Source organism: Bos indicus, chromosome 15 (genome assembly GCF_029378745.1).
Source record: "Bos indicus isolate NIAB-ARS_2022 breed Sahiwal x Tharparkar chromosome 15, NIAB-ARS_B.indTharparkar_mat_pri_1.0, whole genome shotgun sequence".
NCBI classification, from domain to species: domain Eukaryota; kingdom Metazoa; phylum Chordata; class Mammalia; order Artiodactyla; family Bovidae; genus Bos; species Bos indicus.
In genome coordinates, this window is record NC_091774.1 from 66,511,263 (window position 1) to 66,526,580 (window position 15,318).

Sequence of the window (15,318 nt, forward strand, 5' to 3'; positions counted from 1 at the left end):
GAGAGAGGCAGGATCTCAATCCATGGAGGGAGTGGGAAGGTCTTTCTAAGAAAAAGGGCTGAGTTCATCTAGTGCCACTGGGAAATAAATGACTATTTACATGTTTAATTAAAGGATACTTTATCCTTTTATCCTTTAATTATCCTTCCTTCAAAGGATCCATGGCAATGTAAACCATTAAAATGAATTTTAGACACACACACATGCACACACATATATATATGGAATCTAGAAAGATGGTGCTGATGACCTATTTGCAGGGCAGTAATGAAGACATGATGAAGACCCTGATGCTGGGAGGGATTGGAGGCAGGAGGAGAAGGGGACGACAGAGGATGAGATGGCTGGATGGCATCACCGACTCGATGGACATGAGTTTGAGTAAACTCTGGGAGTTGGTGATGGACAGGGAGGCCTGGCGCGCTGCAATTCATGGGGTTGCAAGGAGTCGGACACGACTGAGCAACTGAACTGAACTGAACTGAATGGAGACATACAAAACAGACTTATGAACACAGTGAAGAAGAGGGTGGGTCAAATAGAGCAAGTAGCTTTGAAACATATACAATTCCATATGTAAAATAGACGGCTGGAATTTGCTATATGATGCAGGGAGCTCAAACCCAATGCTCTGTGACAACCTAGAGGGTTGGGATCAGGTGGGAGGTGGGAGGGCAGTTCAAGAGGGAGGGGACATATGTATCCCTATGGCTGATTCAGGCTGATGTATAGCAGAAACCAACACAATATTATAAAGCAATTATGCTCCAACTAAAAATAAATAAATTTTTAAAAAATGAATTTTAGGGACTTCCCTGGTGGCCCAGTGGCTAAGACTCCAAGCTTTCAACGCAGGGGGCCTGGGCTTGATCCCTGGTCAGGGAACTAGCTTCAACTAAGAGTTCAAATGCCCACAACTAGAGATCCCACATGCCACAACTAAGACCTCGTGCAGTCAAATAAATAAAATAAACAAATATTAAAATGACTTTTAAACAGTTTTGAGATTATACACACACACACATATATATAATCTCATTGGAAAAGACCCTGATGCTGGGAAAGATTGAAGGCGGGAGGAGAAGGGGATGCCAGAGGATGAGATAGCTGGATGGCATCACCAATAGGGTGGACATAAGTTTGAGTAAGCTCCAGGAGTTTCTGATGGACAAGGAAGCCTTGCGTGCTGTGGTCCATGGGGTCGCAAAGAGTCAGACACGACTGAGCAACTGAACTGACTGATACAAACACACACACACACATATCTCAGAACAAAAGCCAACTCAAGAGGATAAACACTCTGTACAGTTTGGAGACAGAAGGTAAAGAGAAAGCATGTAGTCATGTGCTTGGATTTTATTCCATAGTTAATGGAAGACTCTGACTGTTTAGGAGCAGAAGGTGTGGGGCCTAAAGCAAAGTCCTAGAAGAAAAGCCTTTCTGGTGTCCAGAACAGGGGATGGAGGAGGCCAAGGCCTGGCTAGAGAGAACAGCCTGGAGCGAGGAGCAAGCCATGGAAGTTGAAGGGAAAACTGTGGGAGGAACTTGGGGAAGGCAGAGTCCTGGGACTCAGGACAGCCTAGGAGTGCAGGAGCGCTGCCAAAGGGACTCCACTTGGGGAAATCCCTAAAACCCAGCCCTGCTTCTGGGGCCCACCGCAGCCAAAAGACTGGGAGCAAGAACCTAGCGGTCAAATCCTCCATTCACCACCAACTCTCTGAATCTCAACTGTCTCATCTGTAAAATGAAAATAATAACCAAAGATACTTTGTGGACTATTTGGAGAATTTAATGAGATTATGTACATAAGGCCCTTAGCACAGGGTCAAGCTCATTTTAAATGCTCAATAAATATACATCATTGTCTGTATTATCGGTCTGAGACTGACCCCATGGAAATCCCATGGTATGGGCCTTCTTCCTCACCCTCAATTTCTCTATTAAAGTGAAATTTGTTAAAACAGGCACCAAAAACAACCTTAAAGGGGAGGGTGGGGGAAGTGCCAAAGGGCAGCTGGGTAGGAGGTTAGAAGAGGAGAGTTTTACTTTCTTGCTGGTCACTCAGCCCTAGTCCTTTGGTGATGGAAATAGGGAGGAGTTGACATGGTTCCCAAGTAACCATAGGATACGATCTCGGGTGGCCTCAGCCTGCAATGGTTTGGAGCAGGGCATGGGTTCCCAGCCAGAGATTGAGGCCAGGGTGTGGCGGTGAAAGTACCAGATCCTAGCTCCTAGATCAGCGGTCAGTGACAAGGGCCCTGGCCCTTTGGCTTTGCAGAAAATAATTTCCTCAAAGATAGAAAGTGGTGAGATAAGTAAAGTGTTTATTAAGAGGGAAAAAGAGTACAGTAGGTGTGGATAGACACACGAGGGGACTCTGAGAGTCACTGAGTCGTGCCCTTGTGGCAGTTTGAATGACTTTTATGGGGTATTTCTTCCAGGGTTTTCTTTAGCCAATCATTTTGATTTGTCTGGTTCACAGTCCATACTTGGTATATCTCAGGATCCTCCCACGTGTGTGCATGCCTGCATCTCTTAGCCTAGATGGATTTTACCAAAAAGGCATACGGGTAGCTTGGCATTAGTTAGCATCACTCCCCTCTGACCTCCAAGGAGCTATCCTGCACATGTGTGATCGGGGAGGTCTTCGGACTTTGAGAGCAAGAAATACGTGGACTGGGCAGGGCCCCGCCTCCTCCCTTATTTGTTCTGCTCATCTCTTCTTGGAGTTCCAGTGCTTAGGGATGAATCTCCAATCACGTTACCCTGGGGGGGTGGGGGGTGTGAGGGAGGCTTCTACCTCCTGCCTCAGTATTACAGCCTCTTAGGAATCTGTTTCTCCCATTAGCTGACAATGCCACTTCCTTCTTCCCTTGTCTCCCCTCACCTACACACACACACACACACACACACACACACACACACACCTTCCGAGTCTACCCAGCAGCTTCATCCCTACAGCAATTTAGCCCACGAGGGCGGGGCCCCAGTTAATGCATGTGACTCTCTAAAGAAGTCTCTACTGAAAGGTCTTTGCTGCTCCAGGCTTAGGGGACTGGAAACAGGCCTTCACATCTATTATTGGAACGCCCTCAGGAATAATGTCACTAATTTGGGTTTGCAAATTTCCTAGGACTAGGGAACCTGGAAAGGAATTCTCAAAAAGGAGTGGGGCACGTTCCTCTGGGGAACTGAAAGCAGCGATCACATATTACCTTGTTGAACTTGACAATTAGCTTGGACTGGGAGAGGAAGAGGGAAGCGATAACTATGATACAAAAAAGGTGGGTAGTTTGTCTGAGGTCATACAACCCTACATAAATTTCAGTTTTCCTACGAAAGTTTAGCTTCCTCTCTTTCCATTAACTCAGTTTTTCATATCGATAGAGTTTAGTGTTGTTCTAAATCAGGATTCTTGACCCAGGTTCCATGGGGTCTACCTGGAGGACTTTTAGCAGGGCCTTTGAACCTCTGGAATTGATATGCAAGTTTTTCTGGCAGTTTTTGGAGCAAGAGGAAGTCACTGCCTTCTTCAAAATTTCATCAGTAAGTTCAGTTCAGTTCAGTCACTCAGTTGTGTCCAACTCTTTGCAACCCCATGAATTGCAGCATGCCAGGCCTCCCTGTCCATCACCAACTCCCAGAGTTCACTCAAACAATAGGGATCTGCAAACATCCAGGTTTTTTAGAATCACTGATCTTCACAAGTTAACATCGAAAAATTCACCACATATTTGTTGGGTTTGGGGAAAGTGGTTTGGTACATACAGTGATTGAGTCTAGGCTATAAACTGCACGACGGATATTTTTAGGACCCTCCCTCCCACTCCCTTTTTTTTTCTATTTTTGTCTAAGAGCACTTGCTGTGGCTCACACTGCCTAGTGCTGAATCCAGGTGGACCACTACTACTTGTGTACACTTGGGTAGGTTATTTCACCTGTGATGGCTGTAGTTTTCTCATCTGCTAAGTGAGGAGAATAATGGTACCTGCCCCTATGGGGTTGGAGTAAAGAGCTCAGAACAGTGTCTAAAATACACTAAGGGAAAGGGAAGTCTTTCAGTCGTGTCCAACTCTGTGTGACCCCATAGACGGCAGCCCACCAGTTTCCCCCGACCTGGGATTCTCCAGGCAAGAACACTGGAGCGGGTTGCCATTTCCTTCTCCAATGCATGAAAGTGAAAAGTGAAAGGGAAGTCGCTCAGTCGTGTCCGACTGTTAGCGACCCCGTGGACTATAGCCTACCTAAGTACTCAGAAAACACTATTTTTATTATGATTCTCTCCCCCTCCTGCCCTCACTTTCTACATCCACTTCTGGGAGAAATAAATCACTGGAAAGGCTGAATGTAAAAGAGGCAAAGTGCCATGCTAGGGAACACGGAACGATACCTGGAATTAAAAATTATCTTCTTATAATGAGCACTCAGAAATCAACAGTTGGCTGGAGTAGATGGAGTCGGGCCACCCATTTAATTACAAGTCACAATCCCCACTAATTTTCACATGAAAGGATGAGGCACTCTAAAAAACCTGGACCTTTTTCACTGCCATGGGAGGCTGATTGCATGTGAATACACGGAAAGAAACCGCAGTGGAGGCTGTCTTGTGAATGACAACAGCTCCCCAGTCTCCAAGCTGTAACTTTTTTAGATCAGCAGCTTAAGCAGAGACCACTGAGGGCAAGCCAGAGGGAATAGCTAGGGTGAGACCCGTCTGTAAGCCTACGAGAGGCATCCCAGACTGCTTGCTGGTCATTATGTTTGGTTTTTATCAGCTGTACGAAACACAAAGTTCAAGTCACCCAGGGCCAGAGATGGAGAAGGGTAGGTCTGGGGGAAAGACAAAGGGCCCTTCCACCAGAGCCTGCTCTAACTGGCCCCGCCATGGAAGTCTCCAGCCCTAATGAATCCCGGCTGTTCACCTACACAACAAGCAATGATGTTGTGCCTCCAGGGCTGGCTCAGCTCCACTCCCTTTCCACCGGGAGCTGGGCAAGCGGGTAGGTGAGTCTGTGGTTCTTTCTTTGGCCACATTCTTCTTGCTCTATGTCATTCTTTATGGAACTTGCTGAAAGAGGGCGTGCTTCCTTCCTTCATGGTCATTGCACTCTTGAATCTCTTGGGGAAACCAGTTCTTGATTTTCATATGTGTTATTTGTAAACTTCAATTTAAATAAAAATTTCTGCTATGCCATGAGCTGCAAAGCTTTATAAAGAACTCTGGCAAAAACCGGGACCCCAATCCAAGTGACTAACTCAAGAGTTACATGTAGTTGTGCCATTTTGACATATAGTTGAGCCATTTTGGGTGGGGAAAGGACCAAAACATGGAAAAATTCCGAGGGAAGGCAGTAGGGTATGGTGGCATGAAAAAGACACCAGGTCCCAGGGGGAACCAAGGCTCTACTACCTACCGGCTGGGTGAACTTGGACAAATCCATTGGCTCCTCTGAGTCTCACTTTGAAAGAAAGTGAAAAGTGTCAGTCACTCAGTCGTGTCTGACTCTTTGCAACCCCATGAACTGTAGCCCACTAGGCTCCTCTGTCTATGGGATTCTCCAACCAAGAATACTGGAGTGGGTTGCCATTTCCTCCTCCAGGGGATCTTCTGGACCAAGGATTGAAACTGCATCTCCTGTGGCTCCTGCATTGCAGGCAGATTCTTTATCATATGAGCCACCAGGAAAGCAGCAGTCTCACTTTCTTCATCAGTAAAAGGGAGGTGAGAGCTGCCTTATCATTCTGATGAGATTAAAATGAGGCCAGCCTGCATAATGGTAGTTCAATCAAGGCTGATTGTTATGAACATCTAATCTTAGAGTTTCATTTTGAAATAGGTACCATTTCCCATAGCTCTGGTGATGGAAGTCAGGTTATGTTCCTATATTGATTTGAAGCCAATGTGTGTCTGAAAAATATATTGCCTTGTATAGTTATGCTCCCAGTTGGAGGTCTAGGGGCAGACTGTGCACTTTTTCAAAGACAAATTGAGAGGTCTGACCCGAGTGGGCCCAGTCCAGGTGCTAAAGAAAAAAGTATTCTGACATTTGTTAAAGACTGTAGGGAAGGGGACTTCCTTGGTAGTCCAGTGGTTAAGAATCCACCTTGCAATGCAGGACACATGGGTTCAATCCCTGGTCAGGGGAACTAAGATCCCACATGCCACAGGCAATGAAGTCTGCATTGCAACTACTGAGCCCATGCGACACAGCTAGAGAGTCTGTGCACCACAGCAAAAGATCCCGCCAAAAGATGGAACGTCCCAGAGGCAGGTAACCAGGGGATCCAATCTGGTCTGAAGGTCAGGAAAGTTAACCTGAGAAGGTGACATTGAACTTCAGAGCTGAAGAAACGCAGAGGGAAGGGAGAGTAGAGGACAAGAGATGAGAAAGACCGTGTACTGGGAGGCTACAGGTGCAGGCAGGCCTTGAGAACCATGAACTTGGTTCTGTGGGGGTCATGGGAAAACAGCCTGGGGGTCAGTGACTGGATGGTTGGTGCCCCAGGTTCCCCTCTCTGCAACAACATCCAGTATGCAACCGGACCGAGAGAAGCGGCTTGAAAGGCACTGAGGAGGTAAAAAGGATGGGATCAGTGATCATGGTATAGATTGAGGAGAAAAATACGGGAGCAAAGTTAGGGTTATCCCTGTTGCTAACCACATAGGAGTGGACAGACGCATGGTGGTGAGCTGTGCAGGACTGCTCTCCTCTCTCAGCCTCTCTTTCTGTCACTCTCTCTGTCAGATCACTCACTCTGGGAGAAGTCAACTATGCAAAGCTCACATGGAAAGGAGCCAACGCTTCCTGACAACAGTCCCCCAAAGGAGCTTGGGAGCACATCCTCCCTTCTGGGGCCCTTCTGGTGGCTGCAGCCCTCAGCAGCGACTTGCCTGCAACCTAGCAAGAGTCCCCTTAGCCAGAACCACCCAGATAAGCTGCTCCCAGATCCCCAAACTTCAGAAACTAGGCAAGATAACAAATCGTGTTGCTTGGCACTGCTAAATTTGTTCCACAGCAAGAACTGACTAATACAAAAGATCTGTGAATTGGATGATCTTTAGAAGAAACTAAAAGTGTCTATACAGTCGGTAAATCTGCAGCCAAATGAAAACTGCTAGAGTTTAAGGACCCAAAGGCGAGAAATTTAATAGAGTGAGACTATCCCAGGAAAGAGGCTTTCAGCAGCGCATAACAGCAAACCCAACTTACCTGGCTTAAACAATAAGGAATTGTTTGTCCAGTATAGCAATAAGTCCACAGTTAGAATGACTCCAGAGCTCAGTCTGTGCCCCAACAATAGTGTTAAATATCTAAATAGCTCTAAATAACCAGCAGATATATATGGTATGCACATGTTTATATAGAATCTTGGGACATATAAATATAGCATATGTTGTATGGATGGCTAACAGGCGCATGGAAAGTGCTCATCATCGTTAGTTATTAGGGAAATGCAAATCAAAACCATAATAATGTATCACTCCACACCTCTCAGGATGGCCGTCATCAAAAAGTCTACAGATAATAAATGCTAGAGAGGGTGTGGAGAAAAGAGAAACTTCCTGCACTGCAGGTGGGAATGTAAATCGGTATAGTCACTGTGGAAAGCAGTGTGGAGGGTCCTCAAAAACCTAAAAATAGAGGCCATGTGACCCAGCTGAAAAGAGGAGTCTGGTGAGCTTCAGTAACCGTGGGGTCATGAAGAGTTGGACACAATGGAGCGACTAGCACATGCAGTCACTTTGGCATGTTCAACTCTTTGCAATCCCATGGACTGTAGCCAGCCAGGCTTCTCTGTCCATGGGGTTCTCCAGGCAAGAATACTGGAATGGGTTACAGTTTCCTCCTCCAGGGATCTTCCCAACCCAGAGACTGAACCAGCATCTCTTAATGTCTCCTGCATTGGCAGCCAGGTTCTTTAACACTGGCACCACCTGGGATGAGTAATATTCCGTCATATATATATATATATAAAACTCAGCCATAAAAAATAATGAAATAATGCCACTTGCAGCAACATAGATGGGCCTAGAGGTGATCAGACTAAGTGAAGTAAATCAGAAAGAAAAAGACAAATATTTTATCACTTATATGTGGAATCTAAAAAATGGTAAAAATGAACTTATTTACAGAACAGAAACAGACTCATGGACATAGAAAACAAACTTATAGTCACCAAAGGGGAAGGCAGGGAGGGATAAATTAGGGGTATGGAATTAACAGATACGTACTACCATGCGTAAAATAGATAATAAAAATGTACTGTATAACATAGGGAACGATATTCACTATTTTGTAATAACCTATAATGGAAAATAATTTTTATAAAGTACATATATACACACAGATATGCAAATCACACTGCTGTACCTGAAACTAACAGTTTTCTAAATCAACTACACTTCAGTTAAAAACAGCATATGTTACTTGTGAATACAAACTTATCATTAAACTATTAATAATAGGTAGAATTGACATGGTGGTGGTGGTTTAGTTGCTAAGTCGTGTCCGACTCTTGCGACCCCATGGAAATGACGTACAGTACCTTAAAGGCAGTAGTTACCACTGAAAAGAAGGGGTATCAGGATTCCCTAGTGGTCCAGCGGTTAAGAATCCACCGTACAATGCAGGGTACAATGGTTCCATCCCAGGTCCGGGATCCCACGTGCTGTGGAGCAACTAGGGCCATGCGCCACGACTACTGAGCCCTCACGCTAGAGCCCATGGCTCGCAGGCTGCAACACTGAAGCCTGCGGACGCCACAGCCTGTGCTCTGCCGCAAGAGAAGCTACCGCAGTGAGAAGCATGCACACTGCAGCTGGAGAGCGGCCCCCACCCAAGCAACTAGAGAAAGTTCACACACAGCGGTGAAGAACCCAAAGACCCAGCACAGCCAAAAAAAGAGAAAAAAAAGGAAGGGTGTCACAAAATGTGATATATGAAAGTTTAGCTTCAATATTAAACAAGTAAAAGAGAAATTGAAGCATTGAAGCCAAATGTTAACATCTGTCTCTCTTTGAGGCTAGTACATAGGGTTCTGTTATAGTCTGGAATTTTTTTGGATGTCTGGATTATTAATAATTATACCTATATTTTATAAAGTTGCTACAGAAATGTAAGAAAAGGACGCATGGGAAAATATTTTAATGGATAGAGAAGACAAGCGTTTACTCTTTAAGAAGACATTTTGAAAGAATAAAATAATGCCATTTGCAGCAACATGGATGAACCTACAGATTATCATAAAAGTGAAAGAAACAGAAAGACAAATGCCATATGATGTCACTTATATGTGGGATCTAAAATATGACACAAAAGAACTTTTCTACAGAACAGAAACAGACTCAGAGATATAGAGAACAGACTTATGATGCCAAGGGGCTGGGGGTGGGGGAGGGATGCACTGGGAGCTGGGGATTGGCAGCTGCAAACTGGTGCATATAGAATGAAGCAACAACAAAGTTCTACTGTATAGCACAGGGGACTATGTTCAATATCCTGTGAAAAAGCATAATGGAAAAGAATATGAAAAAAAGTATGTACACAGATAACTGAGTTACTTTGCTAGGCAGGAGATATTCACACAACATTACAAATCAAGTATACTTCAACTTAAAAAAAAGAAAACATTTTGAGTGTCTCCTATGTGTCAGCCACATTCTAGGCTATGGGGACAGCATGACAGAGTGATTCCTGTCTTCATGGAGCTTACATCCTACTGGGCAAAGATATATAACAAACAAAGAAGAGCAGATCAGAGGGGAGAGCGCTATGCTACAAATAAAACAGAGAAATATTCTAGAAGTGATGGAGGAAGGTACTTTACTTCGTGGAATCAGAGCAGACCTCTCTGAGAAGAGAGACGGTGACACTGAAGTTGAAACCCAGAGTAAAACATCATGAGAGCCTCCGAGAAAAGGGCATCCCAGGCACAGGGAGGAGAAGGCAATGGCACCCCACTCCAGTACTCTTGCCTGGAAAATTCCATGGACAGGAGAGCCTGGTGGGCTGCCATCTGTGGGGTCACACAGAGTCGGACACGACTGAAGCGACTTAGCAGGCACAGGGAACAGCTAATGTAAAGGCTGCAAGCTAGGAATGAGCTTAGAGCACACAAGGAGCGCAAAGAAGTCCAGTGTGGCCAGCACACAAGTACATGACCCGCGCTCTGGAAAAGAGGGCGTATGGCAGGCTCCAGGAGAACATGCTCGGATGACCAAGTGAATCCACACCAATGTCTCATTACCTTTGGGGCATCGGGGAATTCTTTGAAAATTTAGTGGAAAACTATGGATCCTAGAAAAATACACACATACTGATTTTTGCTTATAATTTCGGAATATGCATGGACCCTCTGAAGCCCACCCAGAAATGATCTAATTGCAGCATTCAAATTCAAGCCACATTATTCCAAGTTGGTGAGGATATGGGGGCCTGACCATTTTTACTCAAATGCAGGCCATTTCTACTCTGTGTTCCCTACCACGTCGACCGATGCTGTACCAGTGAAGGTCTCCTACCCCACCCTCCTATGTTTCCCCTTGCTTTGCACCAGGTCAGACCTACAGAGCAGTCGGAAGGCTCTCCCTGCCTAATCCTGCTTCTCTCCCTTTTATGTTTCATAGGCTTTACCACCAAGAATTCTTTTTCTTTTTCAACGTGCCTCTTTTCGGCTGTGCTGGGTCCTCATGCTGTGCATGGGCTTTGCCTAGTTGCGGCAAGCAGACATTTTTCTCCAGTCGCTGTGTGCAGGCTTCTCACTGCGGTGGCTCCTCTCACTGAGGTGAGGACTCCATGGCAGGGGTTTAGTAGTTGTGGCACATGGGCCCAGCTGCCCCAGGGCCTGTGGAATCCTCCTGGACCAGGAATTGAACCTGGGTCCCCAGCACTGGCAGGCAGATTCCCAACCACTGGACCGCAAGGGAGGGGCTACCACCAAGAATTCTATCTGGCTCTTCTAACTTTGCTTGGTGTCTGTTTCTTAGACACCAACACAACCAATATTGTATTGGGACCAACCAATACAATCAGTACTGGGAATAATAAAAAACAAGAGGTGGTAAGAGGGGGTTGTGGTTCTAGATCACAGAGCTGGCAAGGAAAGCCCCATTCCCCAGTGGTATTTGAGGTATAGATAATCCTGGCACAACGTGGCAACCCAACTGCTAAAGATTTCCCAGCTGGCTACTTAGAAGTACTTCCTAGTGGAGGAGAATGCCTGGGCTGGGATGAAGATTAAGGCTTTTATTCATTATGGAGGAATAGCACATTTAGGGACAATGGAATCAGCTGGTTACTAAGTTGATCTGATGCCCTGCAGAGGGATAATGAGAAACTAAGTATAATTAACAAATTTAAATACTAAGTGTGAAAGCCAGTGGTCCTCTTTGGTAGTTCCTGCAGTAGGAGAGTGGATTAAACTGAGAAACAAACCCAGGTTCTGATATTTATAGGCTTCGAAGAGAGTGGAATGCTTAGTCATGGCTGGTCTACTATGCTGTATCAGCATCCTGCCCAGAAAACCTTGAACTCTTGAACCTGAGATTGACTCATCTGTACGGATACTCCCAAAGTATGTGGTTCCACTGAATTCCATGAATCCCCTGAGCCTTCAGAGATGGCTCATCTGTTCCTGTTAAGAACCTGAGCTCCATCCTTGGGAAGAAATAGTATGGGTGTTTTCCCACTACAAGAAGACAAGGGTCCTCCTCAGGACTTGCGCTCAGGCCTGTCCTGGCTACCAGGCCAGAAAACAGGGTTAAGTGCCAGCCTAATCCCAGTTTAGAACACGATGAGGAAAGAAAGAGACAAATGCTAATGGAGCTGCAAGAATTAAGTAGCATGTACCAGCAGGAGCCAGGGGAGTACCCATGGGATTGGATTTTGAGGGTGCTTGATCAAGGAGTAGGGCTTCCCTGGTAGCTCAGATGGTAAAGCGTCGGCCTGCAATGTGGGAGACCTGGGTTCAATCCCCGGATCGAGAAGATCCCCTGGAGAAGGAAATGGCAACCCTCTCCAGTACTCTCGCCTGGAAAATTCCATGGATGGAGGAGCCTGGTAGGCTACAGTCCATGGGGTCACAAAGAGTCAGACACAACTGAGCAACTTCACTGGCACTGACGGGATCAAGGAGTACAAAACAGAAGAATAGATAAGCAACAGTTCATTTAATTGGGAGTACTCTTTAGGAACATGGATTTAATGCGTTGGCAACAACCCTAGGGTATGCGCAAATTTGCTAGTAGGTAACTCTAAAAAGGGCTTTCCAGGTGGCTCAGTGGTAAAGAATCCTCCTGCCAATGCAGCCGATATGGGTTTGATCCCAGGGTTGGGAAGATCCCCTGGAGAAGGAAATGGCAACCCACTCCAATATTCTTGTCTGGGAAATCTCATGGACAGAGCAGCCTGGAGGGCTACAGTCCATGAGGTGGCAGAGTCAGACATGACTTAGTAACTAGAAACAAAAACAAAAGAAAACTCTTAAAAATATGGAGAAAACACTAGCCCATGCTGACCAAGTAGTAATGCCTGAGGTACTGTGGAAACCAGTGGGATTAAATGGCTCAAGGAAACAGGCAGTTTGAATTGGATATATTACATGAGGACAGAAGATGCATCAGAAATTTATTTCCATGGAAGGACCTAGAGAAGGTGCTATTCACAATGGCCATCAACAACATGCTGATGGGATAAATATTAGCATCACTAAGACATTCAGTGGTGAGTTTCTTCTATAGGCTAAGGTTGATTATAAGAAATATGTCACAAAACTTGGCTTACTAATAGCAGTGGGAATGATAAGGCCTCAAAGCAATAAAGCCCAGATAATAGTTATTAATCACCAGAAGTGAGGGGACCCCACAATTACCACCACAATCAATAAGATTGGAGGGGCAACCAAGGGGACTTGACCCTCAAGGAGCTGTGGATATAGTTAATAGAACATGGTATTCCTTAGAGACAAAAGAACAGGCAGAAATGTAGGGTACTACTTAATATATACAATCAAAAGAGGCAAGAATAGATGAGCAAGAGGCTGAGGGTGACTACCTCAACAGAAGTTGTGAATCTAACTCAATGCTTGAACATGAGCCAGTTTTCATACTCAAAACCTGTTGGCTACAGAGGTGGATGGGTCCCCAAAAGGAAATAAAGAGCAACACTATGGCAAGCATATGTTATAATGATTCCTTTGATACTTTCCTAAGAATACCTATCACCTCTTACTCAGATGACTGTGGACTGGGGAAGGAAAACACTCATACATTTTGGGGTTACTGGACACAGAGTCTAAGATCGGGAGGCCTGAAATAACATCAGAGCCACCTGTTTGAGGTATATATTAGTAGGTTAATAAGCTGACTCTTGGCCAAAGGCCAACTTACTGTGGGTCTATGGATCACCCATCCAGTGATCATTTTTCTGGGCTCCAAATATTTGATTGGGATTGACATACTCAGCTATTGAATTCTTAACATGAAATCCTTGTTTTATCATAATATTGATAATCATGATAATAGAAAGACTGAGTAAAAGCCCCTAAAATTGTCCTCCTCTCTGAAACTTCAGTTCCCCAAGATAATGAATCAAAAACAAGATCACATTCATGGACAATGGTGATGTTTAATATACCTCTAAGGATCTTAATGATGCAGTCATGGTGGTCTGTCTCAATTTAATTCACCAGTCAGGCCCCTAAAGAAGTCAGACAGATACTCTAGCATGACTGTCATCTATCACATACTCAAACGAATAGTTTCAATAGTGGTTGTCTTGGTACTTTTGCTAGAGCAGATTAAAATGGACTTGGGTAAATGGTATGCAGCCAATGAGTTCTTTCCTATCTCCATCAGAGAAGAGAAATACAAACAATTTACTTTCACATGGAATGGTCAGCAATACACTTTGATAGTATTGTCCTAGGACTATGTTAATTCTCATGTTGTCATGATATAGTCAAAAGAAATCTGGACCATCTAGATATTCTGCAGAATATCACATTGATCCATTCCATCAATGACAGAGCAAGGATTATAAAAGCTGGCTAGCACACTTGAGGCATTGGTGAAACAACTCACTGCAGATGATGAGAGATAAACCGTAGGAAGATGCAGGGGTATGGCACATTGGTAAAGTTTTCTGGGTCCAAAGATCAGGGACAGGCTGAGAAATACTGTGCAAGGTAAAAGACAAATTGCTGCATTCTTCATCCCTTAGAATGAAGAAGTATAATGTCTCTTGGGCTCTTTGGGATGGGTTTTGGAGGCAGCACACTCCACATCTAGCAATACTACTCCAGCCTGTATCCCAGGAAATCTGAAAGATAGCCTGCTTTGTGTGGGGCCTGGAGCAAGAAAGGAATCTATAGTCCATTAGGCTCTGGACTCAGAACCCAAGTAGCTCTGCCACGTGGAGGATATGATCTGGGAGACTATCTGGTGTCGGAAGTGTCAGTGGTGGGAAAAGATGCAGTAAGGGTCTTAGAGCAAACTCCAGTGGGGGAAACACAACACAAGCTTCTGTGATCTGGACCAAGGCCATGTCAGTTGCAGCATTTGCTTTCTGAGGAACATATAGATTATTACTGAGCCCTGGGGGACAGGGACATTTGACCCTGGAATATCAAGTAATCTTGAGCTGAGTTCTATCACCAGGGGCTTCTCTGGTGGCTCAGATGGTAAAGAATCTGCCTGCAATGCAGGAGATCCAGTTTTGATCCCTGGGTTGGGAAGATCCCCTGGAGAAGAAAATTGCAACCCACTCCAGTATTCTAGCCTGGGAAATCCCATGGACAGAGGAGCCTGGTGGGCTATAGTCCATGGGGTCACAAAGAATCGGATACAACTGAGCGACTAACACTTTCACTTCACTTTTTTCTCCAAGTCATAAAATTACACAGGGCCATAGCAGGTCATTCTAAGATGGAAAGGGCACATCCCAAATGGATCTCAAGCAGGCCCAGAGAGCACAATCAAGCTTCATGGACATAAACTCCAGATTCCCATGCCATCTTCCATGACTGCCCAGTACCTGTCTCTCAGCATGCACCTATGACAGACATTCAGGGAGAATTCCCAGTACAACTACCTGAAGGAGAAAAGTCCCATGCTTGGGTTACAAATGGGATGTTTAGGAATATGCGTTCGAGCTGAAAAATGGATGGTGGGCATCTTGTAGGCATCATGGAATGGAGCTGAATGACGGAGCTGAGGGAAAATGTTTGCAATGGGTGGAGCTTTGGGTGGTGCACCTAATCCTCTGCTCTGTGAGGAAGAAGTGACCTGGGGTCACTTGAGAATATATCAAGATTATGGAC